At 41.1% G+C, this 27,228-nt stretch overlaps 9 non-coding genes across 9 annotated transcripts; all 9 read left to right on the forward strand.

The window, feature by feature from the left end:
• Positions 1-8,867: 8,867 nt before the first annotated feature.
• On the forward strand, positions 8,868-8,950 carry TRNAL-UAA (transfer RNA leucine (anticodon UAA)). Its single transcript has one exon. It is a non-coding gene; the product is annotated as a tRNA-Leu (tRNA).
• A 5,526-nt stretch (positions 8,951-14,476) lies between these two features.
• TRNAL-UAA (transfer RNA leucine (anticodon UAA)) lies at positions 14,477-14,559 on the forward strand. Its single transcript has one exon. It is a non-coding gene; the product is annotated as a tRNA-Leu (tRNA).
• Positions 14,560-15,407: 848 nt separating this feature from the next.
• On the forward strand, positions 15,408-15,490 carry TRNAL-UAA (transfer RNA leucine (anticodon UAA)). Its single transcript has one exon. It is a non-coding gene; the product is annotated as a tRNA-Leu (tRNA).
• A 966-nt stretch (positions 15,491-16,456) lies between these two features.
• On the forward strand, positions 16,457-16,539 carry TRNAL-UAA (transfer RNA leucine (anticodon UAA)). Its single transcript has one exon. It is a non-coding gene; the product is annotated as a tRNA-Leu (tRNA).
• Positions 16,540-18,351: 1,812 nt separating this feature from the next.
• On the forward strand, positions 18,352-18,433 carry TRNAL-UAA (transfer RNA leucine (anticodon UAA)). Its single transcript has one exon. It is a non-coding gene; the product is annotated as a tRNA-Leu (tRNA).
• An 833-nt stretch (positions 18,434-19,266) lies between these two features.
• On the forward strand, positions 19,267-19,349 carry TRNAL-UAA (transfer RNA leucine (anticodon UAA)). Its single transcript has one exon. It is a non-coding gene; the product is annotated as a tRNA-Leu (tRNA).
• An 840-nt stretch (positions 19,350-20,189) lies between these two features.
• Positions 20,190-20,272, forward strand: TRNAL-UAA (transfer RNA leucine (anticodon UAA)). The gene has a single exon. It is a non-coding gene; the product is annotated as a tRNA-Leu (tRNA).
• Positions 20,273-21,099: 827 nt separating this feature from the next.
• On the forward strand, positions 21,100-21,182 carry TRNAL-UAA (transfer RNA leucine (anticodon UAA)). Its single transcript has one exon. It is a non-coding gene; the product is annotated as a tRNA-Leu (tRNA).
• Positions 21,183-22,022: 840 nt separating this feature from the next.
• TRNAL-UAA (transfer RNA leucine (anticodon UAA)) lies at positions 22,023-22,105 on the forward strand. The gene has a single exon. It is a non-coding gene; the product is annotated as a tRNA-Leu (tRNA).
• The last annotated feature ends 5,123 nt before the right edge of the window (positions 22,106-27,228 follow it).

Below are 27,228 nucleotides of genomic sequence, written 5' to 3' on the forward strand. Positions count from 1 at the left end.
TTTTTAAACTGGTGGAGTCTTACCACCGTCTACCATCCGTTTACCCATAGCGATATGTTGCTGTCACATTGACTTTACTTATGTGGTCATGGCATTAAAGAGATTAAAAGGAATTGGATACAGTCATAGAAGTCCTCGATATGTCATACACGACTTTTCAGGTCAATACCAAAAATACAGCCGATTTTCAATTAGTATCCATATGAGTTTGGGCTTCTGACTAGCACGACCTCATAAAAAGCCGGAACATGGTGCATAGTGAGAAAATTCCACAATATTCACAGTTCATACCGCTTTCAGCACCCTGAAGAGTGACTATTTACTGACGTCGCCTAGCAACGCTGCCGTAATGACGGGTGCACACATGTAGCCACCCGTCATTACGGGGCCTCATGCACACGACTGTAAAAACACCCGTTATTAAGGGTCGTAATTACGACCCGAAATAGCGGGCTCATAGACTTCTGTTAGCCACGGGTACCTTCCCGTTTTCTCACGGGAAGGTGCCCGTGCCGTTAAAAAGATAGAACATGTTCTATTTTTTTATTTTACGGGTCGTGCTCGTAATTACGACTCGTAATTACGAGCACGGCCGGCCACGGGCAGCCGGCCGCTTTTACGAGCCGTGCTGTCATTATAAGGGTATGTTCACACGACAGCGTCCGTTACGGCTGAAATTACGGGGATGTTTACGTCCGTAATTAGTGCGTGTGAACATACCCTGTGTTCACACGCACTAATTACGGATGTAATTCTGCATTTTTTGCCCCGAATTACGCCCGAAAATAGCGCCTCGATAGTGCTGACAAACATCTGCCCATTGAAAGCAATGGGCAGACGTTTGTCTGGTCACACGAGGCGTATATTTACGCGCCGCTGTCAAATAACGGCGCGTAAATAGACGCCCGCGTCAAAGAAGTGACCTGTCACTTCTTTGGCCGTAATTGGAGCCGTTATTCATTGACTCCAATGAATAGCAGCGCCAATTACGTCCGTAATGGACGCGCCGTTCAAGCGCCTGCACATGCCGTTACGGCTGAAATTACGGGGATGTTTTCAGGCGGAAACATCCCCGTAATTTCAGCCGTTACGGACGCTGTCGTGTGAACATACCCTAAATTTTATAGCAGCACGGCCCGTAAAATAGAAAAATAGAACATGTTCTATTTTTTTAACGGCACGGGCACCTTCCCGTGAGAAAACGGGAAGGTACCCGTGGGTAACAGAAGTCTATGAGCCCGTTATTGCGGGTCGTAATTACGACCCGCAATAACGGGTATTTTTACGGTCGTGTGCATAATGGGAGCACGGCTTGGAAAAACGACCGGCTGCCTGTGGCCGGCCGTGCTCCTCTCCTGAAATACTCTGTGCTGCCTTAAACTCTGTGGACAGGTCACTTCTTTGGCCGTAATTGGAGCCGTTATTCATTGACTCCAATGAATAGCAGCGCCAATTACGTCCGTAATGGACGCGCCGTTCAAGCGCCTGCACATGCCGTTACGGCTGAAATTACGGGGATGTTTTCAGGCGGAAACATCCCCGTAATTTCAGCCGTTACGGACGCTGTCGTGTGAACATACCCTAAATTTTATAGCAGCACGGCCCGTAAAATAGAAAAATAGAACATGTTCTATTTTTTTAACGGCACGGGCACCTTCCCGTGAGAAAACGGGAAGGTACCCGTGGGTAACAGAAGTCTATGAGCCCGTTATTGCGGGTCGTAATTACGACCGTGTGCATAATGGGAGCACGGCTTGGAAAAACGACCGGCTGCCTGTGGCCGGCCGTGCTCCTCTCCTGAAATACTCTGTGCTGCCTTAAACTCTGTGGACAGGTCAGGATCCTGTTTCTTTTAAATGCTGCTAGGGAACCCGCTCGATCCACTATATAAGGCTGCGCTACAGTGCAGCATTTATAAGAAACAGGATCCTGACCTGTCCACAGAGTTTAAGGCAGCACAGAGTATTTCAGGAGATGAGCGTGCAGATTCAGTGCTGCTGTGAACTCTGCTCTTACCATTACGTAGCTCTCAGTCTGTTACCTCTCCTCCACTACTGTCCTCAATAACACCTTTATGATTGGCAAGTCACTACGTAACGGTAAGAGCAGAGTTCACAGCAGCACAGAGTATTTCAGGAGATGAGCGTGCGGATCTTGTGCGCAGTGGCGACTTGCCAATCATGTGAAGGTGTTCTTGAGGACAGGAGTGGAGGAGAGGTAACAGACTGAGAGCTACGTAATGGTAAGAGCAGAGTTCACAGCAGCACAAAATATTTCAGGAGAGGAGCGTGCAGATTCTGTTCTGTTGTGAACTTTGCTCTTACCATTACGTAGCTCAGTCTGTTACCTCTCCTCCACTCCTGTCCTCAATAACACCTTCACATGATTGGCAAGTCACCACCCCGCACAAGATCCGCACGCTCATCTCCTGAAATACTCTGTGCTGCTGTGAACTCTGCTCTTACCATTACGTGGTGACTTGCCAATCATGTGAAGGTGTTCTTGAGGACAGGAGTGGAGGAGAGGTAACAGACTGAGAGCTACGTAATGGTAAGAGCAGAGTTCACAGCAGCACTGAATCTGCACGCTCATCTCCTGAAATACTCTGTGCTGCCTTAAACTCTATGGACAGGTCAGGATCCTGTTTCTTTTAAATGCTGCACTGTAGCGCAGCCTTATATAGTGGATCGAGCGGGTTCCCCAGCAGCATTTAAAAGAAACAGTGTGTGTGTTTGGGTATGTGTCTTTGTCTGTTTTTGTTTTTATATGTGTGTTTGTGTTTGTGTATATATGGGTGTGTTTGTGTATGTGTATATATGGGTGTGTGTATATATGGGTGTATGTGTATATGTTTGTGTGTGTGTGTTTTTGTATATGTGTGTGTTTGTGTATATGTGTGTATATGGGTGTGTGTTTATGTGTGTGTTTGTGTATATATATGGGTGTATTTGTATATATGTTTGTGTGTAGATGTTTGTGTGTGTGTGTGTTTTTGTATATGTGTGTGTTTGTGTATATGGGTGTGTGTTTATGTGTGTGTGTTTGTGTATATATGGGTGTGTTTGTTTTTATATGTGTGTGTATATGTGTTTGTATATATGTGTGTGTTTGTGTATGGTTGTATGTGTGTGTGTGCGTGTATATATGTGTGTAGGTGAGTAGAAGTATTGTTATTGTTCACATTGATAACTGTTTTTTTATGTTGTTGCAGATTTTGATGTACCGATTGGACTACATCTTCGATTCGTTGGACTACTGCGTAGATCTACGTTTTTTCAAATTTTAATAAAATGGTTAACGAGGGTTTTGTTGGGGATTTCTTATTTCAATAAAAAAAGAATTGTCTTTGTGTTTTTTTTTAAACTTTATTAGTGTCTAGATAATGGCAGTTGGCTGATTGACAGCGTCCATTATTAAGGCGGTACTTAGTGTTAGGCGGTGCAGAGGCTAGCACTAACCACCCATTATTACCCCGGTACCCACCACCACCAGGGGTGCCGGGAAGAGCTTGGTACGATCCAGTACCCGACCATCTGTTGTGATGGTCGGGTACTGGGGCGGCCGTAGGCTGGTATTATGAGGCTGGGAAGGGCCAAAATCAGTGGACCTTCCCACCCTTATAATGCTAGGCTGCTGCTGTGTTGTATCGGGCTGGTTATAAAAATGGGGGGGACCCCCACGTCGTTTTTTTTTTTTAATTTAACAAATTTAGCAATAGACGGGTCCCCCACATTTTTAATAACCAGCCATATGCAAGGCCGCAGCAGTCTGGCATTACAATTGGTGGGAAGGGCCACTGGTTTTGTCCATTCCCAGGCTAATAACACTGTGTTGTATGTGGCTGGTTATGATAAATTGGGTGGAACCCCATGTCTTTTTAAAAAAAAAAATTTAAATAAATAATTTAAAAAAATGACGTGGGGTCCCCCCCACTTTTATAACCAGCCAGATACAACACAGCAGCAGCAGCCTAGCATTACAAGGGTGGGAAGGTCCACTGTTTTTGGCCCTTCCCAGCCTCATAATACCAGCCTGCGGCCGCCCCAGAGCCCGACCATCACAACAGATGGTCGGGTACTGGATCGTACCTGGCTCTTCCCGGCACCCCTGGTGGTGGTGGGTACTGGGGTAATAATGGTGGTTAGTGTTAGCCTCTGCACCGGCTAACACTAAGCCTCGCCTTAGTAATGGATGTTGTCACTCAGACAGCGGCCATTACTAAAGTGGTAGTAATAAAATTTGAAAAGAAAAGACAAAGACATAGATAAAATATTTTATTGAAATAAAGCACCCCCAACACAACCCTCATTAACCATTTTATTGTAGAAAAAAAAACGTAATCTAAGTAGTCCTCGAAACCGACGTAGTCCAAACACCAAACCTGTAAAAAAAAAAAAAAAAATGAAATAAAACATGTTGTAGGCTTAGATTCAGTTTAATGTGTGATACTGACTGTTATACCATGTATAGAAGCCTGCCGTGAAGTTGACTTAGATACAGGGCGCCAGCAGACAGTATCATACATGGCCATACATACATATATACAAACATACATACAAGCATGCACATATATACATGCAAATATACATACATGCAAACATACACACATATATACATGCAAACTATCATACATACATGCATACACACACACATGAAAACATACATACATACAAACAAACATGCAAAGATACATACATACATATATACAAGCATGCACAAATATACATGCAAACATAAATACATGCAAACATAATTACATACATGCACATATATATAAACATACATGCAAACATACATGCAAAAATAAAAACATGCAAACATACATACATGCACATATATACATACATACATGACAACATACATACAAACATACATGACAACATACATACATGCAAATATACATACATACATACATACATACATACATGCAAACATATATACATGCAAATATACATACAAACATGCACATGTATACATACATGCCAACATACATGCAAACATACATGCACATATATACATACATACATGACAACATACATACATGCAAATATATACATGCAAATATACATACATACACACATGCACATATATACATACATGCCAACATACATGCACATATATACATACATGACAACATACATACATACATACATACATGACAACATACATACATACATATATATATACACACATGCAAATATACATACAAACATGCATACATACATACATGCAAACATACATTCATGCAAACACACATACATGCAAACATACATACATACATTCATGCAAACATACATACATACAAATATACATACACACATGACAACATACATACATACATGACAACATACATGCAAAAATACATACATGCAAACATACACACATGCAAACATACATGCAAATATATACATGCAAATATACATACAAACATGCACATATATACATACATGCCAACATACATGCACAGATATACATACATACATACATACATGACAACATACATACATGCCAACATACATACATACATACATACATGCCAAAAAAAAATAAAAATACTTTCCTCCTGTCCGGCCTCCAGCGATGACGTTTCATCCATGTCGCCGCTGCAGCCTGTGATTGGCTGCAGAGGCGGTCACGTGGGATGAAGCGTCATCCTGACGTGCGTGACAGCCACTACAGCCTGTGATTGGCTGCAGCGGCGAAAGGGATGAAACGTCATCGCTGGAGGCCGGACAGGAGGAAAGTAAGTACGAACGTATAATTTTTATTTTTTTATTACATTTAAATTGTATTTTCCGCGCGCCGAGCATGTACTGTGAAGGTTGCTGAAAGAGTTAGTGCAGAACATTAACTCTATCAGCACCCCGGACAGTACCATGCTGGGCGCACGGAAGTGACAGGTTCGGGTCTTTGATGCTGGGAGAGCATGGTGTGTTGTTGTTTGGCATAGCAAGCAGGGTAGCCCGCTCTATGAATTATCAAGGCGTCACAAATAGGCTTCTACCTGGCTATACACGTTGTGCCTCATGACGTACACACTATCCCTCCATGTTTCACTCACTTGCACCCCATTATCCATTTATTTCTATTGAGGCACTTCATTTATTACTGCCCCCTATATTTCACTTATAGTATTACACTTGCACACACACTATTCATTTATTATTTCTTACTACACATCCCATGCACCACACACCACTCCCCTCAAGACCAGTGGGAGTGGCTATTATTATTTAAAGCACCTGCTCGCCCTTTCATCAGCATTTCTGACCTGGCTGTGTCCATTTGTAAGTATGGCCTTTTTCGGTGGTTTTGTATATGTCCCTGTGTTTTTATCGGTTCTGTTTGTGCATCAGGAACGTTCTGTTCCAGTTTAGGAGTTAGGGACTCGCAAGTCTGGGGATCCTTGTCGTGGATTGCGAGCTTGCGTCCTTTTGGCCAAAATGATTACCAATACCCCAGGTATTATTCATTATTACGTATATTCGCTTCTCTTGGACACAGCCGGGTCTTTGATGCTGGGAGAGCATGGTGTGTTGTTGTTTGGCATAGCAAGCAGGGTAGCCCGCTCTATGAATTATCAAGGCGTCACAAATAGGCTTCTACCTGGCTATACACGTTGTGCCTCATGACGTACACACTATCCCTCCATGTTTCACTCACTTGCACCCCATTATCCATTTATTTCTATTGAGGCACTTCATTTATTACTGCCCCCTATATTTCACTTATAGTATTACACTTGCACACACACTATTCATTTATTATTTCTTACTACACATCCCATGCACCACACACCACTCCCCTCAAGACCAGTGGGAGTGGCTATTATTATTTAAAGCACCTGCTCGCCCTTTCATCAGCATTTCTGACCTGGCTGTGTCCATTTGTAAGTATGGCCTTTTTCGGTGGTTTTGTATATGTCCCTGTGTTTTTATCGGTTCTGTTTGTGCATCAGGAACGTTCTGTTCCAGTTTAGGAGTTAGGGACTCGCAAGTCTGGGGATCCTTGTCGTGGATTGCGAGCTTGCGTCCTTTTGGCCAAAATGATTACCAATACCCCAGGTATTATTCATTATTACGTATATTCGCTTCTCTTGGACACAGCCGGGTCTTTGATGCTGGGAGAGCATGGTGTGTTGTTGTTTGGCATAGCAAGCAGGGTAGCCCGCTCTATGAATTATCAAGGCGTCACAAATAGGCTTCTACCTGGCTATACACGTTGTGCCTCATGACGTACACACTATCCCTCCATGTTTCACTCACTTGCACCCCATTATCCATTTATTTCTATTGAGGCACTTCATTTATTACTGCCCCCTATATTTCACTTATAGTATTACACTTGCACACACACTATTCATTTATTATTTCTTACTACACATCCCATGCACCACACACCACTCCCCTCAAGACCAGTGGGAGTGGCTATTATTATTTAAAGCACCTGCTCGCCCTTTCATCAGCATTTCTGACCTGGCTGTGTCCATTTGTAAGTATGGCCTTTTTCGGTGGTTTTGTATATGTCCCTGTGTTTTTATCGGTTCTGTTTGTGCATCAGGAACTTTCTGTTCCAGTTTAGGAGTTAGGGACTCGCAAGTCTGGGGATCCTTGTCGTGGATTGCGAGCTTGCGTCCTTTTGGCCAAAATGATTACCAATACCCCAGGTATTATTCATTATTACGTATATTCGCTTCTCTTGGACACAGCCGGGTCTTTGATGCTGGGAGAGCATGGTGTGTTGTTGTTTGGCATAGCAAGCAGGGTAGCCCGCTCTATGAATTATCAAGGCGTCACAAATAGGCTTCTACCTGGCTATACACGTTGTGCCTCATGACGTACACACTATCCCTCCATGTTTCACTCACTTGCACCCCATTATCCATTTATTTCTATTGAGGCACTTCATTTATTACTGCCCCCTATATTTCACTTATAGTATTACACTTGCACACACACTATTCATTTATTATTTCTTACTACACATCCCATGCACCACACACCACTCCCCTCAAGACCAGTGGGAGTGGCTATTATTATTTAAAGCACCTGCTCGCCCTTTCATCAGCATTTCTGACCTGGCTGTGTCCATTTGTAAGTATGGCCTTTTTCGGTGGTTTTGTATATGTCCCTGTGTTTTTATCGGTTCTGTTTGTGCATCAGGAACGTTCTGTTCCAGTTTAGGAGTTAGGGACTCGCAAGTCTGGGGATCCTTGTCGTGGATTGCGAGCTTGCGTCCTTTTGGCCAAAATGATTACCAATACCCCAGGTATTATTCATTATTACGTATATTCGCTTCTCTTGGACACAGCCGGGTCTTTGATGCTGGGAGAGCATGGTGTGTTGTTGTTTGGCATAGCAAGCAGGGTAGCCCGCTCTATGAATTATCAAGGCGTCACAAATAGGCTTCTACCTGGCTATACACGTTGTGCCTCATGACGTACACACTATCCCTCCATGTTTCACTCACTTGCACCCCATTATCCATTTATTTCTATTGAGGCACTTCATTTATTACTGCCCCCTATATTTCACTTATAGTATTACACTTGCACACACACTATTCATTTATTATTTCTTACTACACATCCCATGCACCACACACCACTCCCCTCAAGACCAGTGGGAGTGGCTATTATTATTTAAAGCACCTGCTCGCCCTTTCATCAGCATTTCTGACCTGGCTGTGTCCATTTGTAAGTATGGCCTTTTTCGGTGGTTCGGTCAGAACTAGTTCGGTACGAACCGAACTTTTTTGTGAAATTCGGCGAACTAGCCGAACCGAACTTTTGATAAGTTCGCTCATCTCTACTCATAAGGCTCACCTTCACTGGCGCTCTCCTGCACTGGCTCTCACCACCATATAACACCAGGATGGCCGAGTGATTAAGGCGTTGGACTTAAGAACCAATGGATTTGTATCCACGTGGGTTCGAACCCCACTCCTGGTAAAAGTTTTAACCTACGGAGTTTCCTAAAAAAGAGCAGTCAGAGAATAATAAAAAAAGGATAACTGTTGCACTTTATCGTGGCCTTTCTTATATAAGAAACCATGATTTAACTGTGGGGATGCCTGCAGAATACACCCAAATTAAAAGCTCCTCCAATGTTTATGTTTTGACGTTCCTGTATTCTAAATGATAAATTGGTGAAATCTGATTTGGGCATGGGTAAGAGAGAATCTCAATATTATATTATTACTCAAATTAAGGGGTGTTTTCCAAGTTTGGGGTGTGTGAACAGGCTCTTTTGAGTATCCAATAAAGTGAAAACCTATAATATTAAACATTATTTAACTTGTAACTCTGACCATGTTGTATATCTGCTACAGTCCCCTCACAATTTTTTGTACAGCTCTTGTGCGAATTGTGGTAATTTTAAAAAGCATAAAAAGTCTTGTGTGTTTTTAAACTGGTGGAGTCTTACCACCGTCTACCATATCTGCTACAGTTCCCTCACAATTTTTTGTACAGCTCTTGTGCGAATTGTGGTAATTTTAAAAAGCATAAAAAGCCTTGTGTGTTTTTAAACTGGTGGAGTCTTACCACCGTCTACCATCCGTTTACCCATAGCGATATGTTGCTGTCACATTGACTTTACTTATGTGGTCATGGCATTAAAGAGATTAAAAGGAATTGGATACAGTCATAGAAGTCCTCGATATGTCATACACGACTTTTCAGGTCAATACCAAAAATACAGCCGATTTTCAATTAGTATCCATATGAGTTTGGGCTTCTGACTAGCACGACCTCATAAAAAGCCAGAACATGGTGCATAGTGAGAAAATTCCACAATATTCACAGTTCATACCGCTTTCAGCACCCTGAAGAGTGACTATTTACTGACGTCGCCTAGCAACGCTGCCGTAATGACGGGTGCACACATGTAGCCACCCGTCATTACGGGGCCTCATGCACACGACTGTAAAAACACCCGTTATTAAGGGTCGTAATTACGACCCGAAATAGCGGGCTCATAGACTTCTGTTATCCACGGGTACCTTCCCGTTTTCTCACGGGAAGGTGCCCGTGCCGTTAAAAAGATAGAACATGTTCTATTTTTTTATTTTACGGGTCGTGCTCGTAATTACGACTCGTAATTACGAGCACGGCCGGCCACGGGCAGCCGGCCGCTTTTACGAGCCGTGCTGTCATTATAAGGGTATGTTCACACGACAGCGTCCGTTACGGCTGAAATTATGGGGATGTTTACGTCCGTAATTAGTGCGTGTGAACATACCCTGTGTTCACACGCACTAATTACGGATGTAATTCTGGATTTTTTGCCCCGAATTACGCCCGAAAATAGTGCCTCGATAGTGCTGACAAACATCTGCCCATTGAAAGCAATGGGCAGACGTTTGTCTGGTCACACGAGGCGTATATTTACGCGCCGCTGTCAAATGACGGCGCGTAAATAGACGCCCGCGTCAAAGAAGTGACCTGTCACTTCTTTGGCCGTAATTGGAGCCGTTATTCATTGACTCCAATGAATAGCAGCGCCAATTACGTCCGTAATGGAAGCGCCGTTCAAGCGCCTGCACATGCCGTTACGGCTGAAATTACGGGGATGTTTTCAGGCGGAAACATCCCCGTAATTTCAGCCGTTACGGACGCTGTCGTGTGAACATACCCTAAATTTTATAGCAGCACGGCCCGTAAAATAGAAAAATAGAACATGTTCTATTTTTTTAACGGCACGGGCACCTTCCCGTGAGAAAACGGGAAGGTACCCGTGGGTAACAGAAGTCTATGAGCCCGTTATTGCGGGTCGTAATTACGACCCGCAATAACGGGTGTTTTTACGGTCGTGTGCATAATGGGAGCACGGCTTGGAAAAACGACCGGCTGCCTGTGGCCGGCCGTGCTCCTCTCCTGAAATACTCTGTGCTGCCTTAAACTCTGTGGACAGGTCAGGATCCTGTTTCTTTTAAATGCTGCTAGGGAACCCGCTCGATCCACTATATAAGGCTGCGCTACAGTGCAGCATTTATAAGAAACAGGATCCTGACCTGTCCACAGAGTTTAAGGCAGCACAGAGTATTTCAGGAGATGAGCGTGCAGATTCAGTGCTGCTGTGAACTCTGCTCTTACCATTACGTAGCTCTCAGTCTGTTACCTCTCCTCCACTACTGTCCTCAATAACACCTTTATGATTGGCAAGTCACTACGTAACGGTAAGAGCAGAGTTCACAGCAGCACAGAGTATTTCAGGAGATGAGCGTGCGGATCTTGTGCGCAGTGGCGACTTGCCAATCATGTGAAGGTGTTCTTGAGGACAGGAGTGGAGGAGAGGTAACAGACTGAGAGCTACGTAATGGTAAGAGCAGAGTTCACAGCAGCACAAAATATTTCAGGAGAGGAGCGTGCAGATTCTGTTCTGTTGTGAACTTTGCACTTACCATTACGTAGCTCAGTCTGTTACCTCTCCTCCACTCCTGTCCTCAATAACACCTTCACATGATTGGCAAGTCACCACCCCACACAAGATCCGCACGCTCATCTCCTGAAATACTCTGTGCTGCTGTGAACTCTGCTCTTACCATTACGTGGTGACTTGCCAATCATGTGAAGGTGTTCTTGAGGACAGGAGTGGAGGAGAGGTAACAGACTGAGAGCTACGTAATGGTAAGAGCAGAGTTCACAGCAGCACTGAATCTGCACGCTCATCTCCTGAAATACTCTGTGCTGCCTTAAACTCTATGGACAGGTCAGGATCCTGTTTCTTTTAAATGCTGCACTGTAGCGCAGCCTTATATAGTGGATCGAGCGGGTTCCACAGCAGCATTTAAAAGAAACAGTGTGTGTGTTTGGGTATGTGTCTTTGTCTGTTTTTGTTTTTATATGTGTGTTTGTGTTTGTGTATATATGGGTGTGTTTGTGTATGTGTATATATGGGTGTGTGTATATATGGGTGTATGTGTATATGTTTGTGTGTGTGTGTTTTTGTATATGTGTGTGTTTGTGTATATGGGTGTGTGTTTATGTGTGTGTTTGTGTATATATATGGGTGTATTTGTATATATGTTTGTGTGTAGATGTTTGTGTGTGTGTGTGTTTTTGTATATGTGTGTGTTTGTGTATATGGGTGTGTGTTTATGTGTGTGTGTTTGTGTATATATGGGTGTGTTTGTTTTTATATGTGTGTGTATATGTGTTTGTGTATGTGTGTGTTTGTGTATGGTTGTATGTGTGTGTGTGCGTGTATATATGTGTGTAGGTGAGTAGAAGTATTGTTATTGTTCACATTGATAATTTTTTTTTTATGTTGTTGCAGATTTTGATGTACCGATTGGACTACATCTTCGATTCGTTGGACTACTGCGTAGATCTACGTTTTTTCAAATTTTAATAAAATGGTTAACGAGGGTTTTGTTGGGGATTTCTTATTTCAATAAAAAAAGAATTGTCTTTGTGTTTTTTTTTAAACTTTATTAGTGTCTAGATAATGGCAGTTGGCTGATTGACAGCGTCCATTATTAAGGCGGTACTTAGTGTTAGCCGGTGCAGAGGCTAGCACTAACCACCCATTATTACCCCGGTACCCACCACCACCAGGGGTGCCGGGAAGAGCTTGGTACGATCCAGTACCCGACCATCTGTTGTGATGGTCGGGTACTGGGGCGGCCGTAGGCTGGTATTATGAGGCTGGGAAGGGCCAAAATCAGTGGACCTTCCCACCCTTATAATGCTAGGCTGCTGCTGTGTTGTATTGGGCTGGTTATAAAAATGGGGGGGACCCCCACGTCGTTTTTTTTTTTTAATTTAACAAATTTAGCAATAGACGGGTCCCCCACATTTTTAATAACCAGCCATATGCAAGGCCGCAGCAGTCTGGCATTACAATTGGTGGGAAGGGCCGCTGGTTTTGTCCATTCCCAGGCTAATAACACTGTGTTGTATGTGGCTGGTTATGATAAATTGGGTGGAACCCCATGTCTTTTTAAAAAAAAAAATTTAAATAAATAATTAAAAAAAATGACGTGGGGTCCCCCCCACTTTTATAACCAGCCAGATACAACACAGCAGCAGCAGCCTAGCATTACAAGGGTGGGAAGGTCCACTGTTTTTGGCCCTTCCCAGCCTCATAATACCAGCCTGCGGCCGCCCCAGAGTCCGACCATCACAACAGATGGTCGGGTACTGGATCGTACCTGGCTCTTCCCGGCACCCCTGGTGGTGGTGGGTACTGGGGTAATAATGGTGGTTAGTGTTAGCCTCTGCACCGGCTAACACTAAGCCTCGCCTTAGTAATGGATGTTGTCACTCAGACAGCGGCCATTACTAAAGTGGTAGTAATAAAATTTGAAAAGAAAAGACAAAGACATAGATAAAATATTTTATTGAAATAAAGCACCCCCAACACAACCCTCATTAACCATTTTATTGTAGAAAAAAAAACGTAATCTAAGTAGTCCTCGAAACCGACGTAGTCCAAACACCAAACCTGTAAAAAAAAAAAAAAAATGAAATAAAACATGTTGTAGGCTTAGATTCAGTTTAATGTGTGATACTGACTGTTATACCATGTATAGAAGCCTGCCGTGAAGTTGACTTAGATACAGGGCGCCAGCAGACAGTATCATACATGGCCATACATACATATATACAAACATACATACAAGCATGCACATATATACATGCAAATATACATACATGCAAACATACATACATGCAAACATACATACATACATTCATGCAAACATACATACATACAAATATACATACACACATGACAACATACATACATACATGACAACATACATGCAAAAATACATACATGCAAACATACACACATGCAAACATACATGCAAATATATACATGCAAATATACATACAAACATGCACATATATACATACATGCCAACATACATGCACAGATATACATACATACATACATACATACATGACAACATACATACATGCCAACATACATACATACATACATGCCAAAAAAAAATAAAAATACGTTCATACTTACTTTCCTCCTGTCCGGCCTCCAGCGATGACGTTTCATCCATGTCGCCGCTGCAGCCTGTGATTGGCTGCAGAGGCGGTCACGTGGGATGAAGCGTCATCCTGACGTGCGTGACAGCCACTACAGCCTGTGATTGGCTGCAGCGGCGAAAGGGATGAAACGTCATCGCTGGAGGCCGGACAGGAGGAAAGTAAGTACGAACGTATAATTTTTATTTTTTTATTACATTTAAATTGTATTTTCCGCGCGCCGAGCATGTACTGTGAAGGTTGCTGAAAGAGTTAGTGCAGAACATTAACTCTATCAGCACCCCGGACAGTACCATGCTCGGCGCACGGAAGTGACAGGTTCGGTCAGAACTAGTTCGGTACGAACAGAACTTTTTTGTGAAATTCGGCGAACTAGCCGAACCGAACTTTTGATAAGTTCGCTCATCTCTACTCATAAGGCTCACCTTCACTGGCGCTCTCCTGCACTGGCTCTCACCACCATATAACACCAGGATGGCCGAGTGATTAAGGCGTTGGACTTAAAAACCAATGGATTTGGATCCACGTGGGTTCGAACCCCACTCCTGGAAAAAGTGTTAACCTACGGAGTTTCCTAAAAAAGAGCAGTCAGAGAATAATAAAAAAAGGATAACTGTTGCACTTTATCGTGGCCTTTCTTATATAAGAAACCATGATTTAACTGTGGGGATGCCTGCAGAATACACCCAAATTAAAAGCTCCTCCAATGTTTATGTTTCGACGTTCCTGTATTCTAAATGATAAATTGGTGAAATCTGATTTGGGCATGGGTAAGAGAGAATCTCAATATTATATTATTACTCAAATTAAGGGGTGTTTTCCAAGTTTGGGGTGTGTGAACAGGCTCTTTTGAGTATCCAATAAAGTGAAAACCTATAATATTAAACATTATTTAACTTGTAACTCTGACCATGTTGTATATCTGCTACAGTCCCCTCACAATTTTTTGTACAGCTCTTGTGCGAATTGTGGTCATTTTATAAAGCATAAAAAGTCTTGTGTGTTTTTAAACTGGTGGAGTCTTACCACCGTCTACCATCTATTTACCCATAGCGATATGTTGCTGTCACATTGACTTTACTTATGTGGTCATGGCATTAAAGAGATTAAAAGGAATTGGATACAGTCATAGAAGTCCTCAATATGTCATACATGACTTTTCAGGTCAATACCAAAAATACAGCCGATTTTCAATTAGTATCCATATGAGTTTGGTCTTCTGACTAGCGCGACCTCATAAAAAGCCAGAACATGGTGCATAGTGAGAAAATTCCACAATATTCTACAGTTCATACCGCTTGAATTTATGCTCAAACTAGGATGGTCTTCATTGTTTTCTAAACTCATAAGGCTCACCTGCACTGGCGCTCTCCTGCACTGGCTCTCACTACCATATAACACAAGGATGGCCGAGTGGTTAAGGCGTTGGACTTAAGATCTGATGGATTTGTATCCACGTGGGTTCGAACCTCACTCCTGGTAAATGTTTTAACCTACGGAGGTTCCTAAAAAAGAGCAGTCAGAGAATAATAAAAAAAGGATAACTGTTGCACTTTATCGTGGCCTTTCTTATATAAGAAACCACGATTTAACTGTGGGGATGCCTGCAGAATAAACCCAAATTAAAAGCTCCTCCAATGTTTACGTTTCGACGTTCCTGTATTCTAAATGATAAATTGGTGAAATCTGATTTGGGCATGGGTAAGAGAGAATCTCAATATTATATTATTACTCAAATTAAGGGGTGTTTTCCAAGTTTGGGGTGTGTGAACAGGCTCTTTTGAGTATCCTATAAAGTGAAAACCTATAATATTAAACATTATTTAACTTGTAACTCTGACCATGTTGTATATCTGCTACAGTCCCCTCACAATTTTTTGTACAGCTCTTGTGCGAATTGTGGTCATTTAAAAAATCATAAAAAGTCTTGTGTGTATTTAAACTGGTGGAGTCTTACCACCGTCTACCATATCTGCTACAGTTCCCTCACAATTTTTTGTACAGCTCTTGTGCGAATTGTGGTAATTTTAAAAAGCATAAAAAGTCTTGTGTGTTTTTAAACTGGTGGAGTCTTACCACCGTCTACCATCCGTTTACCCATAGCGATATGTTGCTGTCACATTGACTTTACTTATGTGGTCATGGCATTAAAGAGATTAAAAGGAATTGGATACAGTCATAGAAGTCCTCGATATGTCATACACGACTTTTCAGGTCAATACCAAAAATACAGCCGATTTTCAATTAGTATCCATATGAGTTTGGGCTTCTGACTAGCACGATCTCATAAAAAGCCAGAACATGGTGCATAGTGAGAAAATTCCACAATATTCACAGTTCATACCCCTTGAATTTATGCTCAAACTAGGATGGTCTTCATTGTTTTCTAAACTCATAAGGCTCACCTTCACTGACGCTCTCCTGCACTGGCTCTCACCACCATATAACACCAGGATGGCCGAGTGGTTAAGGCGTTGGACTTAAGATCCAATGGATTTCTATCCATGTGGGTTCGAACCCCACTCCTGGTAAAAGTTTTAACCTACGGAGTTTCCTAAAAAACAGCAGTCAGAGAATAATAAAAAAAGGATAACTGTTGCACTTTATCGTGGCCTTTCTTATATAAGAAACCATGATTTAAAGGGAATGTGTTGCCAGAAAAACATGTTTTTTTTTAAAAAATTAAACATTTAGTGTGTGGGTGATTAAACATGGTTCAAATTTTTTTTATTTTTTTCACAAGTCAGGAAATAGTCAGGAAATATTATAAATTAATTCTAATTTATAATACTACCCATTTTTGGTCACTAGATGGAGCTAGTTCCCAAAATTGCAGCATTGCAACATTGGGTTAAAAGCCCTCGCTCTAGTGAGCTCTCAGCATCCCCCCCTCCTTTATCCTGGCTAGTGCCGGGATAAACGAGGGGTTTGAAAGGTTTAACCTCCTACACTGTGTGTCGCCATTTTTTGAGGTAACCCACAGTGTAGTAGGTTTACATACAGTAGTAAACACACACAAACACTAACATACATTGAAATCTCTTACCTGCTCCTGCCGCCGTGGCTCCCTCCGGCCCGTCCGCTCCCTTTGCTGCCGCTGTTCCATGTGCACAAGTCCGGAAGCCGCGACCGTAAGTAGTAATATTACTGTCCGGCCGCGACTTCCGGTCCACAGGAAAATGGCGCCGGACGGCGCCAATTTCGAATAGGACTGTGTGGGAGCGGCGCATGCGCAGTTCCCACACAGACGCCGTACACGGCAGTCAATGGGACGGGAGCCGTTCGCAGTCCCTATGGGACTGTGGCTGCCGTACTCCATGTCTGTGTGTGTCGTTAATCGACACACACAGAAATGGAACAAAAAATGGCAGCCCCCATAGGGAAGAAAAAGTGTAAAAATAAGAAAAAGTAAAACACAAACACACAAATGAATAAAAACGTTTTTATTAAAGCACTAACATCTTTAACATATAAAAAAAATTATTTGCCATGACACTGTTCCTTTAACTGTGGGGATGCTTGCAGAATAAACCCAAATTAAAAGCTCCTCCGTTGTTTTCGTTTTGACGTTCCTGTATTCTAAATGATAAATTGGTGAAATCTGATTTGGGCATGGGTAAGAGAGAATCTCAATATTATATTATTACTCAAATTAAGGGGTGTTTTCCAAGTTTGGGGTGTGTGAACAGGCTCTTTTGAGTATCCAATAAAGTGAAAACCTATAATATTAAACATTATTTAACTTGTAACTCTGACAATGTTGTATATCTGCTACAGTCCCCTCACAATTTTTAATTTTAATTTTAAAAAGCATAAAAAGTCTTGTGTGTTTTTAAACTGGTGGAGTCTTACCACCGTCTACCATATCTGCTACAGTTCCCTCACAATTTTTTGTACAGCTCTTGTGCGAATTGTGGTAAATTTAAAAAGCATAAAAAGTCTTGTGTGTTTTTAAACTGGTGGAGTCTTACCACCGTCTACCATCCATTTACCATAGCGATATGTTGCTGTCACATTGACTTTACTTATGTGGTCATGGCATTAAAGAGATTAAAAGGAATTGGATACAGTCATAGAAGTCCTCGATATGTCATACACGACTTTTCAGGTCAATACCAAAAATACAGCCGATTTTCAATTAGTATCCATATGAGTTTGGGCTTCTGACTAGCACGACCTCATAAAAAGCCAGAACATGGTGCATAGTGAGAAAATTCCACAATATTCTACAGTTCATACCGCTTGAATTTATGCTCAAACTAGGATGGTCTTCATTGTTTTCTAAACTCATAAGGCTCACCTGCACTGGCGCTCTCCTGCACTGGCTCTCATCACCATATAACACCAGGATGGCTGAGTGGTTAAGGCGTTGGACTTAAGATCCAATGGATTTGTATCCACGTGGGTTCGAACCCCACCCTGCTAAAAGTTTTAACCTACGGAGTTTCCTAAAAAAGAGCAGTCAGAGAATAATAAAAAAAGAATAACTGTTGCGCTTTATCGTGGCCTTTCTTATATAAGAATCCACGATTTAACTGTGGGGATGCCTGCAGAATAAACCCAAATTAAAAGCTCCTCCAATGTTTACGTTTCGACGTTCCTGTATTCTAAATGATAAATTGGTGAAATCTGATTTGGGCATGGGTAAGAGAGAATCTCAATATTATATTATTACTCAAATTAAGGGGTGTTTTCCAAGTTTGGGGTGTGTGAACAGGCTCTTTTGAGTATCCAATAAAGTGAAAACCTATAATATTAAACATTATTTAACTTGTAACTCTGACCATGGTGTATATCTGCTACAGTCCCCTCACAATTTTTTGTACAGCTCTTGTGCGAATTGTGGTAATTTTAAAAAGCATAAAAAGTCTTGTGTGTTTTTAAACTGGTGGAGTCTTACCACCGTCTACCATCCGTTTACCCATAGCGATATGTTGCTGTCACATTGACTTTACTTATGTGGTCATGGCATTAAAGAGATTAAAAGGAATTGGATACAGTCATAGAAGTCCTCGATATGTCATACACGACTTTTCAGGTCAATACCAAAAATATAGCCTATTTTCAATTAGTATCCATATGAGTAGCCCGACCTCATAAAAAGCCAGAACATGGTGCATAGTGAGAAAATTCCACAATATACACAGTTCATACCGCTTGAATTTATGCTCAAACTAGGATGGTCTTCATTGTTTTCTAAACTCATAAGGCTCACCTGCACTGGCGCTCTCCTGCACTGGCTCTCATCACCATATAACACCAGGATGGCCGAGTGGTTAAGGTGTTGGACTTAAGATCCAATGGATTTGTATCCACGTGGGTTTGAACCCCACTCCAGGTAAAAGTTTTAACCTACGGAGTTTCCTAAAAAAGAGCAGTCAGAGAATAATAAAAAAAGGATTAGTGTTGCACTTTATCGTGGCCTTTTTTATATAAGAAACCACGATTTAACTGTGGGGATACCTGCAGAATAAACCCAAATTTAAATCTCCTCCATTGTTTTCGTTTCGACGTTCCTGTATTCTAAATGATAAATTTGTAAAATCTGATTTGGGCATGGGTAAGAGAGAATCTCAATATTATATTATTACTCAAATTAAGGGGTGTTTTCCAAGTTTGGGGTGTGTGAACAGGCTCTTTTGAGTACCCAATAAAGTGAAAACCTATAATATTAAACATTATTTAACTTGTAACTCTGACCATGTTGTATATCTGCTACAGTCCCCTCACATTTTTTTGTACAGCACTTGTGCGAATTGTGGTAATTTTAAAAAGCATAAAAAGTCTTGTGTGTTTTTTAACTGGTGGGGTCTTACCACCGTCTACCATCCGTTTACCCATAGCGATATGTTGCTGTCACATTGACTTTACTTATGTGGTCATGGCATTAAAGAGATTAAAAGGAATTGGATACAGTCATAGAAGTCTTCGATATATCATACACGACTTTTCAGGTCAATACCAAAAATACAGCCGATTTTCAATTAGTATCCATATGAGTTTGGGCTTCTGACTAGCCCGACCTCATAAAAAGCCAGAACATGGTGCATAGTGAGAAAATTCCACAATATTCATACCGCTTGAATTTATGCTCAAACTAGGATGGTCTTCATTGTTTTCTAAACTCATAAGGCTCACCTGCACTGGCGCTCTCCTGCATTGGCTCTCACCACCATATAACACCAGGATGGCCGAGTGGTTAAGGCGTTGGACTTAAGATCCAATGGATTTGTATCCACGTGGGTTCGAACCCCACTCCTGGTAAAAGTTTTAACCTACGGAGTTTCCTAAAAAAGAGCAGTCAGAGAATAATAAAAAAAGGATAACTGTTGCACTTTATCGTGGCCTTTCTTATATAAGAAACCACGATTTAACTGTGGGGATGCCTGCAGAATAAACCCAAATTAAAAGCTCCTCCGTTGTTTTCATTTCGACGTTCCTAAATGATTTAATTGGTGAAATCTGATTTGGGCATGGGTAAGAGAGAATCTCAATATTATATTATTACTCAAATTAAGGGGTGTTTTCTAAGTTTGGGGTGTGTAAACAGGCTCTTTTGAGTATCCAATAAAGTGAAAACCTATGATATTAAACATTATTTAACTTGTAACTCTGACCATGTTGTATATCTGCTACAGTCCCCTCACAATTTTTTGTACAGCTCTTGTGCGAATTGTGGTAATTTTAAAAAGCATAAAAAGTCTTGTGTGTTTTTAAACTGGTGGAGTCTTACCACCGTCTACCATCCGTTTACCCATAGCGATATGTTGCTGTCACATTGACTTTACTTATGTGGTCATGGCATTAAAGAGATTAAAAGGAATTGGATACAGTCATAGAAGTCCTCGATATGTCATACACGACTTTTCAGGTCAATACCAAAAATATAGCCTATTTTCAATTAGTATCCATATGAGTAGCCCGACCTCATAAAAAGCCAGAACATGGTGCATAGTGAGAAAATTCCACAATATACACAGTTCATACCGCTTGAATTTATGCTCAAACTAGGATGGTCTTCATTGTTTTCTAAACTCATAAGGCTCACCTGCACTGGCGCTCTCCTGCACTGGCTCTCATCACCATATAACACCAGGATGGCCGAGTGGTTAAGGTGTTGGACTTAAGATCCAATGGATTTGTATCCACGTGGGTTTGAACCCCACTCCAGGTAAAAGTTTTAACCTACGGAGTTTCCTAAAAAAGAGCAGTCAGAGAATAATAAAAAAAGGATTAGTGTTGCACTTTATCGTGGCCTTTTTTATATAAGAAACCACGATTTAACTGTGGGGATACCTGCAGAATAAACCCAAATTTAAATCTCCTCCATTGTTTTCGTTTCGACGTTCCTGTATTCTAAATGATAAATTTGTAAAATCTGATTTGGGCATGGGTAAGAGAGAATCTCAATATTATATTATTACTCAAATTAAGGGGTGTTTTCCAAGTTTGGGGTGTGTGAACAGGCTCTTTTGAGTACCCAATAAAGTGAAAACCTATAATATTAAACATTATTTAACTTGTAACTCTGACCATGTTGTATATCTGCTACAGTCCCCTCACATTTTTTTGTACAGCACTTGTGCGAATTGTGGTAATTTTAAAAAGCATAAAAAGTCTTGTGTGTTTTTTAACTGGTGGGGTCTTACCACCGTCTACCATCCGTTTACCCATAGCGATATGTTGCTGTCACATTGACTTTACTTATGTGGTCATGGCATTAAAGAGATTAAAAGGAATTGGATACAGTCATAGAAGTCTTCGATATATCATACACGACTTTTCAGGTCAATACCAAAAATACAGCCGATTTTCAATTAGTATCCATATGAGTTTGGGCTTCTGACTAGCCCGACCTCATAAAAAGCCAGAACATGGTGCATAGTGAGAAAATTCCACAATATTCATACCGCTTGAATTTATGCTCAAACTAGGATGGTCTTCATTGTTTTCTAAACTCATAAGGCTCACCTGCACTGGCGCTCTCCTGCATTGGCTCTCACCACCATATAACACCAGGATGGCCGAGTGGTTAAGGCGTTGGACTTAAGATCCAATGGATTTGTATCCACGTGGGTTCGAACCCCACTCCTGGTAAAAGTTTTAACCTACGGAGTTTCCTAAAAAAGAGCAGTCAGAGAATAATAAAAAAAGGATAACTGTTGCACTTTATCGTGGCCTTTCTTATATAAGAAACCACGATTTAACTGTGGGGATGCCTGCAGAATAAACCCAAATTAAAAGCTCCTCCGTTGTTTTCATTTCGACGTTCCTAAATGATTTAATTGGTGAAATCTGATTTGGGCATGGGTAAGAGAGAATCTCAATATTATATTATTACTCAAATTAAGGGGTGTTTTCTAAGTTTGGGGTGTGTAAACAGGCTCTTTTGAGTATCCAATAAAGTGAAAACCTATGATATTAAACATTATTTAACTTGTAACTCTGACCATGTTGTATATCTGCTACAGTCCCCTCACAATTTTTTGTACAGCTCTTGTGCGAATTGTGGTAATTTTAAAAAGCATAAAAAGTCTTGTGTGCTTTTAACCCCTTAAGGACGCAGCCTAGTTTTGGCCTTAAGGCTCAGAGCCCATTTTTCAAATCTGACATATTTCACTTTATGTGGTAATAACGTCAGAATGCTTAAACCTACCCAAGCGATTCTGAGATTGTTTTCTCGTGACACATTGGGCTTTATGTTCGTGGTAAAATTTGGTCGATATATTCAGTGTTTATTGGTGAAAAATTTCAAAATTGAGAGAAAATTTTGAAAAAATTGCATTTTTCAGAATTTAAATGCATCTGCTTGTAAAACAGAAGGTTATACCACCCAAAATAGTTACTAGTTCACATTTCCCATATGTCTACTTTAGATTGGCATAGTTTTTTGAACATTCTTTTATTTTTCTTGGACGTTACAAGGCTTAGAACATAAACAGCAATTTCTCATATTTTTAAGAAAATTTCAAAAGCCTTTTTTTTAAGGTACCTCTTGAGTTCTGAAGTGGCTTTGTGGGGCCTATGTAATAGAAACCCTGATAAAACACCCCATTTTAAAAACTAGACCCCTCAAAGTATTTAAAACAGCATTTAGAAAGTTTTTTAACCCTTCAGGCATTTCACAGGAATTAAAGCAATGTGGAGGTGAAATTTGCAAATTTCATTTTTCTTGCAGAATTTCAATTATATTCATTTTTTTTTCTGTAACACAGAAGGTTTTACCAGAGAAACACTACTAAATATGTATTGTCCAGATTCTGCAGTTTTTAGAAATGTCCCACATGTGGCCCTACTGCGCTCGTGGACTAAAACACAAGCCCTAGAAGCAAAGAAGCACCTAGTGCATTTTGAGTCCTCTTTTTTATTAGAATATATTTTAGGCAGCATGCCAGGTTTGAAGAGGTGTTGAGGTGCCAAAACAGTAGGAATCCCCCAATAGTGACCCCATTTTGGAGACTACACCCCTCAATGAGTTCATTTAGGGTTGTTGTTACCATTTTGACCGCACAGGTTTTTCACAGCACGTATTTGAATTGGGCTGTGAAATGAAAAAAATGTAATTTTTTCCAATAAAATGTCATTTGTGATCAAAATTTCTTATTTTCACAGGGGACAAAATACCCCATTTTGTTGCCCAATTTGTCCTTAGTGTGGCAATACCCCATTTGTGGTGATAAACTGCCGTTTGGGCCCATGGGAGGGCTCAGAAGGAAAGGAGCGCTATATGTTTGTTGGAGTCCAGATTTTGTTGGATTGGTTTTCGGGTGCCATGTCGCATTTGCAGAGCCTCAGAGGAATCAAAGCAATGGAAACCCACCAAAAGTGACCCCATTTTGGAAACTAAACCCCTCAAGGAATTCATTTATGGTTGTTGTTAGCATTTTGACCACACAGTTTTTTCACAGCACCTATTTCAATTGGGCTGTGACATTAAAAAAATGAAATTTTTTCCAATAAGATGTAATTTTTTACCAAAATTTCTTATTTTCACAGGGAACAAAATACTCAATTTTGTTGCCCAATTTCTCCTGAGTGCATCAATACCCCATTTGTGGCAATAAACTGCTGTTTGGGCCCATGGGAGGCCTCAGAAGGGAAGGAGCGCTGTGTGTTCTTTGGAGTACAGATTTTGCTGGTTTGGTTTTCGGGTGCCATGTCGCATTTGCAGAGCCCCAGAGGTATCAAAGCAATGGAAACCCACCAGAAGTGACCCCATTTTGGAAACTACACCCCTCAAGGAATTCATTTATGGGTAATGTGACCATTTAAACTCCATAGTTTCTTCACAGAACTTATTTGAATTGGGCTGGGAATTAAAAATATATATATTTTTTCCAATAATATTTCATTTTAGCTCAAAAATTCTTATTTTCACAAGAAATAAAATACTCAATTTTGTTGCCCAATTTGTCCTGAGTGCGGCAATACCCCATTTGTGGTGATAAACTGCCGTTTGGGCCCATGGGAGGGCTCAGAAGGAAAGGAGCGCTGTGTGTTCTTTGGAGTCCAGATTTTGCTGGATTGGTTTTCGGGTGCCATGTCGCATTTGCAGAGCCCCAGAGGTATCAAAGCAATAGAAACCAACCACAAATGACCCCATTTTGGAAACTACACCCCTCAAGGAATTCATTTATGGGTGTTGTGACCATTTTGACCCGATAGTTTTTTCACAGAACTTATTTGAATTGGGCTGGGAATGAAAACAAAATTATTTTTTTCAAATAATATGTAGTTTTGGCTGAAAATTTCTTATTTTCACAAGAAACAAAATACCCCATTCTGTTGCGCAATTTGTTCTGAGTGCCGCAATACCCCATTTGTTGTGATAAACTGCCGTTTGGGCCCATGGGAGGGCTCAGAAGGAAAGGACCACCATTTGGCCTACTGGGGATTTTCTAGTGCGAAGTCATGTATGCAGAAGCCCCTGAGGTACCAGTACAGTTGAAACCCGCAAGAAGTGACCCCATTTTAAAAACTACACCCTTAAGGCATTCATCTAGAGGTGTAGTGAGCATTTTGACCGGAGACCTACACCCCATAAACTGTAATGTGGGTTCTCCCGGGTATGGCAATACCCTACATGTGGCTGTTATCAGCTGCCTGGATACACAGCAGGGCTCAGAGGGGAAAGACGAGGGGGGATAAGCTGTGTGGAGTGCATCAGGGTAAGTAAAATTGGGGTAAATTATAAACCAAGGGATGTATGATAAATTTTAAAACACTCTTTCATACAGAGCTCTGGTTATTCGGGACACGTGTCACATTGATATATTGTGTCATCCATTATCGCCCTTTTATAGCAGACTTTGCACCTCTTTTGACTTTTTCCCTTCTTGCCAGTTTGGGGAACTTCTCCTGGAAAGTGTTGCCCTGGTACGATGCGTGTGGCCTCGCTTCCAGAAATACTGGGTGCCCCCCTTCTTGGTCCCTAAAGATTAGGTTCTTGATAATCACCTCTTGAAATTCCAGGAAAGTTCCCGTCTGGCCTGCACATCGACGTAGCACGTACGTATTGTACAATGCCATCTGTATGATGTGCATGGCCAGCTTCTTATACCACACCGCATAGCGCTGTAGGGCTTCAGGGCTTGATCTTACAAGTCCATCCCTCCCATGTACCTATTGTAGTCCAGGATGCAGTCTGGTTTGGGGGTGGCCTTTCCTTCATATAGCCTAAACCTGTAGGTATACCCTGATGCACTCTCACAGCTTATACATCTTCACGCCATACCTTGCCCTCTTACCCGGCAGGTACTCGCGGAATTGAACCCTCCCTTTAAAATGTACCAGGGACTCATCAATAGAAATACACTTCTCGGGGGTGTATGCTTGGAAAAACCGGGCACTGGAACGGTCTAATAGGGGTCCCCGTTTATACAAACGGTCAAAACTGGGGTCATCTCGGGGTGGGCACGGCTCATTATCAGTATAATGTAAGAAGCGAAGTATTGCCTCATTTATTTATTTTTTTAGGTTCCAGTTCAGTTCTGAAGTTGCTTTGAGGGGCCCATATATTAGAAACCCCTATGAAATACCCCATTTTAGAAACTAGACCCCTCAAAGTATTCACAACAGCATTTAGAAAGTTTATGAACCCTTTAGGTGTTTCACAAAAATTTAGAGCAAAGTAGAGGTGAAATTTACATTTTTTTTTTTGTCAGAAAATCCTCTTTATACCATTTTTTTTATAACACAATTGAATTTATCAGTGAAACGCAAATTAATACGTATTGCCCAGATTCTGCAGTTTAGAGAAATATCCCACATGTGGCCCTAGTGCGGTAATGGACTGAAGCACCGGCCTCCGAAGCAAAGGAGCACCTAGTGGATTTTGAGGTCTCTTTTTTATTAGGCACCATGTCCGGTTTGAAGAGGTCTTGTGGTGCCAAAACATTGGGAACCCCCCAAAAGTGACCCCAATTTGGAAATTAGACCCCTTGAGGAATCCATTGTAGTTTTCTTGGGGTGCATGCGACTTTTTGATCAGTTTTTATTCTATTTTTAGGTGGCGTGGTGACTAAAAAACAGCAATTCTACTATTGTTTTTTTTTTCTTGTTTTTTTACAGCGTTCACCGTGCGCTATAAATGACATATTCACTTTATTCTGCGGGGCGATACGATTACGGCGATACCAGATGTTTATAGTTTTTTTTTTTATGTCTTATGGCGTTTGCACAATAAAATACGTTTTGTAAACAATCATTCACTTTTTGTGTTACCTTATTCTAAGAGCCATAACGTTTTTATTTTTCAATCAATAAAGCCGTACGAGGACTTATTTTTTGCGTAACGAACTGTAGTTTCGATCAGTACCATTTTTAGGTACATGCGACTTTTTGATCTCTTTTTATTCCATTTTTTGGGAGGTGAAGTGACCAAAGAATTGTGATTGTGGTACGGTTTATTATTATTTTATTTTACGGCGTTCACCGTGCGGGATAAATAATGAAATAATTTTGTAGTTCAGGCCGTTTCGGACGCGGCGATACCAATTATGTATAGTTTATTTGTTTGTTTATATATTTTTATTAATAATAAAGGACTGATAAGGGAAAAGGGGGGATTTTTACTTTTATTACTTTTAAATCTTTTATTTTCTTATTTTTACACATCTTTTTTTAACCTTTTTTTTACTTTATTACTTTGTCCCACTAGGGGACATGAGGGCAGGAGGCCCTGATCGCTATTCTAATACACTGCACTACATGCGTAGTGC

Source organism: Rhinoderma darwinii, chromosome 4, assembly GCF_050947455.1.
Source record: "Rhinoderma darwinii isolate aRhiDar2 chromosome 4, aRhiDar2.hap1, whole genome shotgun sequence".
In the NCBI taxonomy this organism is placed as follows: Eukaryota; Metazoa; Chordata; class Amphibia; order Anura; family Rhinodermatidae; genus Rhinoderma; species Rhinoderma darwinii.